We start from the raw sequence: 4478 nt of genomic DNA on the forward strand, positions 1-4478 counted from the left end.
TTGTACAGCATGGAAAAACACAGGAGGAAGAGCCAGGGCTTGGTTTTCGGCTGTGAGTGAAGGGGAAGGGGACTTGGCTCAATCATCAGGTCAGTAACTCAGTCATCGCCAAACATTTCTGGAAGGGCTACAAAAGGAATTAAGATTTGCTGCTGCCCTGAAAAACCGTATTATCTAATTGGATACCGGAGACTAACCATGAGAAATGTATCTAAAAATACACGGTGGTAGTTGCTGCGTGTCAAGTAGGACAGAAAATATGTCCCTCTAGAAAGATGGAGAAGGGGCGGGGGAGGAACTGGGTGCCCGCAAGAGGTGATTAGGCCTGGTGATTAGTGTGGGAATGACACTGTTTCCTGGGAGAGGTTCCGGAAAGGTTGAAGACTTAGGAACGGAGAAAAGTGAAGTGGGCACATGCCAAAGCCATGTTCCTATTTTACAGGAGTTTCAGATACAATTCAAGGCTAGCTTCTGGGAATTTGTAAACTGCATCCAGTTGCCTGAAGGCATGTGGGCGGCGGCCGGGGTGGGGGGGGCGGGTTCCTCTCATTTAGGCCGAAATCCTCAGAGGTTCCGTTGATTTGTGACATTTTCTATTCTGTTATCCAGATATTTGTAGCATCCACACTTGCTGGTCTCAATGAATAAACAAACAAACAAACAAAAAAACCCAAAAATCTAAACTAACAAAACCTTGTGCATATGCGTGGCTTTCTCTTCAGAGGAGAGGTTGGACGTTTGAGATTCTCCGGGCACCAACAATTTCTTTCCAAAAGGAGAGGGGAGGGGAGGGAAATGCTCTCCTCCCATCTCTCCACTTTCTGCCTGTCAAGATCACTTTAAAACGATCTGTCTCTCAGCTCATCATGCCCACCCCACCCCCCAAGCTGCCCATCTTCCATCGTGTAATCTCTCCTGCACACTGAAAGCTGCCCCTTTGTGTGTACGTCTTAGGGTCCCGGGCTTATCCCAGGCCCGGCTTTCACCGGGGAGGCGCTCAGTAAGCAATCAGCTCTTATCTGCATCATTCAGGCCCGTCAATCCAGTCACCTCTTAATGTTCACAAATTTCCCAAATGGGAAGTAATTGACCTCTAAACAAAACAAAAAAGCTCTCAGAGAGATAGCAGAGGTCCCTTTCCTGACTGTCCCAGGGCTAGGGGTCTCACCTAGCCCAGGTGGATAAGTCAATAAAATTGCAGACTTCCTGGCTCCCTGTCCTTCCTGTTTCCCCCTCCCCAGCGCCTTCCAGCCCTTCATCCTGATACCATCTGTAAATCAGATGGAGCCGGAGTGCAGCTCTGCATTTCAGAGTGACCAGAGTTCTCTGGTATTTGTTTTTTCGCAGTGTTATCGCTACAATGATGTGCCTTTGGAAGGACATATTGGAATCTTTTAAAATTCCGTTTGGAAAAGTGTCTACAACTGCCGAGTTTGTATCAGCTCTTCATTATATCAACCTACTAACTCACCTTTTTTCTTTTTTTCTTTTTCCCCAAACAAGGCAACTTCCAGGCTTAAAAAGCCGTCCCACAGAGAAGACTCTTGAGAGAAGCAGAAGGCAGTGCAGGAACACTGAGTTAAAAGTTGTTGGACCTCATTCTAGTCCCGCTTCGACGGTGACACATTCTGTGACCTAGACCAAGCCTGTAACTCTTCTGGGCTTCGGTCTCCTTACTTATAAAATTGAGGCAGTGGATCTCCGAGGCTACTGTTTTAATTTTGGGTGGATTCCTGTGGATTTCAGAGACATTTACATTTTTTAAATTGTAGGACAGATCATATCCAGAAGACTACATGAAACGTACACGTACAATTTAAGGAAAGATTGTAAAGTGAACACAGATGGAACCCCCCTCTCTAGGCAAGAAACAGGGGGTGCCAGTTCCCCAGCAGCCCTTCTCCGCAGGCCCCTTCCAGAACGCAGACCCCTCTCCTCCCTCTTTCCCTAAAGGTGGTACCAGCTATTCCTACTTTTGTGATGCTAATTTACAAGCTTCTTTTTGTGGATTTACCCACAAAAACGGACTCATCCCTCAACGATATGGTTTCATTTTGCCCGACTTTGAATGTCGCAGAAATAGAATCAGACCGAGTGTATTCTTTTCTGACTTGTATTTAACTTGATGCTTGGGAGATTTATCTATGCTGTTGTGTAGAGCTTTAGTTTGCTCGTTTTCCTCTCCTCCTTCTTTCTCCTCCTCCTTCTAGTATTTTGAATTTAATTTTATTATTATTTTTTTAAGTAACCTCTACACCCAATGTGGGGCTTGAACTCCTGACTCCTAGATGCAGAGTCCCAGGCTCCTAGATGCAGAGTCCCAAGCCAGCCAGTCCTCTGAGCTTTCATCGCTACATCGTATTCCATTGAACGCATATACCTTGGTGCATGTATTTACTAAAAAAAATAAATGCTTTCCAGCTGGGGATTGTAATGAATGTTGCTGATCGCACCTTTCCCACAGGTACGGCTGGTTTCCCTAGCTGGCGCTTGTCCTGATCTCTCTGGACTGACTTGCAGGGCAAGGATCTATCCGCTGACAGATTGCTATGTATTTTTCATAAGTCTACCAGCCTCGCACGGATACACCCCCTTTAATTTTTGTATAATTCCATTGCCTACTCATTTGGGGCAAAGCACATTCCTGTTCCCATTCCACAGAAAGGCTCCAAGGGCCAGAAACTTAGACGGGACCCCAGACCTCCTGCCCTCTGCTCCTGGGTGATTCCTACTGAATATTCATCAGGAGTTCAGGTCCTTACACAAATCAAGTGACTGTTGAGGGACACTGTTTTCTTTATTCCCGAAGAGGAAAATGCGGAGGAGGGATGGAAGCCCTTTGGAAAGCCTCCTGAGGGGGTAAAGAGGAAGCAAAATGCCAGAGAGAGTGGGAAGTGGACATGAGAGATACAACCCCTCAGTCACTTGTGGGCAAACAGATATTTTAAAGACTCTGGCTGTGACAGCCCCTTGGCCCATTTTTTTTTTTTTTCCCCCGACATCTCCCACCTACACTTTGAATCCCCAGAAACGCAGATTCACACTTCCAGGCGGCCAGCGCCGGAGAGTGAAAATAATTCAGTCCTGAGCTATTATTCCTTAGGTCCACTTCCCTCACTAAGGGGAGAGCTTTCTGGAAAGTCACTCTGCCTTCCTCTCTGACTCTCTGTTTAGACTCCAGCAAGTCTCCCCAGCCTCGGCCCAAGAGAAGGATGTGTTCTCAGTGACACAGTCCAGATTCCACTATAAGAAAAGCAGATATACCCAGCAGCCTCGGCTGCAAATCTCAGAGAACTTGCTAGTCCCTCTGGGGCTTTCCTTATAAGCTGGTCTGAGCCAGACCTGCTTGCTTCCTGTCCATGCCTCAATGACTCCCTCTTCCTCCTGTCACCAGCCCAGCTTAATCGCTTGAAACCCTAGGGCCCAGGAAATTGGAATCTGAAGTTAAGACTTCAGTGGGCCAGAGGTGAACGTTTCATTTGATGGGTCCTGTCTTCAGTCCTACCCTGGCCCCCTGCTGTCTCCCCTGGGCATTACCTGTGGCTCAGGCCCCCAGGTACCTGTTCCTAGGGCATCGAGGTATTCCCCATCCTGATGCAGGTACTCTCTGAGTCTCTTGTCCCCTCCTAACAAAGAGCTTCATGTCTGTGACAGACCCCAGTCTGTTTCCAACACACACTGTTGCTGTCATGGAGGAGGGGGCCCAACGCCATTGGTGATGGACCAAATGAGTGAATGGTTGCTGTCTGCCTTCCTTGCATGACCCCACAAAGTCTGCAATAAAGACCCAGATTCTGACCTGGCTTCTTGGTAGTCAGAACCCTCTAGATGAAAATTCTCCAATGTGTGGGTAGGGATCTGGTTCCTGGCAGGGGTCATCTTGAGCCATGATAACAGGGACTCTCAGAATTTCTGTCAGCCAGAGGTTATGGCTGTCGTAGAAAAAAAAAAAAATTTTTATTCTTCTAGCCATTCTCTCGTAGGTCAACTTACTTTTACCTGGCAAGTATTAAGTATAATTGATAATTAGGTTGAACATTGTGAGGGGGAATATAAGGCCCATATCATTAAAAGAATATATTTAGGACATCTGGGTGGCTCAGTCAGTTAGGCAGCTTCTTTTGACTCGGGTCATAATCCCAGGGTCCTCCTTTGGAGTCCTGCCTCAGGCTCCCTGTTTAGCGGGGTGTCTGTTTCTCTCCCTCTAACCCTTCCCCCTGCTCGTGATCGCTCTCTCTCTCTCTCACTCTCTCTCTCAAATAAATAATAAAACTGAAGGAAGGAAGGAGGGTGGGAAGGAAGGACGGAAGGAAGGAAGGAAAGAAGGGAAAGGAAAGGAAAGGAAGAAAGGAATATTTACAGGATCAGAAACACACAGGATTCAGAAGACAGAGTCCTTGCTTCAAGAGGGACATCAAACTCTGGGCCAGACAAACACCTATAAAACCAAATATGCTGGGGCACCTGGGTGGCTCAGT

Source organism: Lontra canadensis, unplaced genomic scaffold, assembly GCF_010015895.1.
Source record: "Lontra canadensis isolate GAN:19392208 unplaced genomic scaffold, GSC_riverotter_1.0 scaffold10, whole genome shotgun sequence".
Classification (NCBI taxonomy): Eukaryota; Metazoa; Chordata; class Mammalia; order Carnivora; family Mustelidae; genus Lontra; species Lontra canadensis.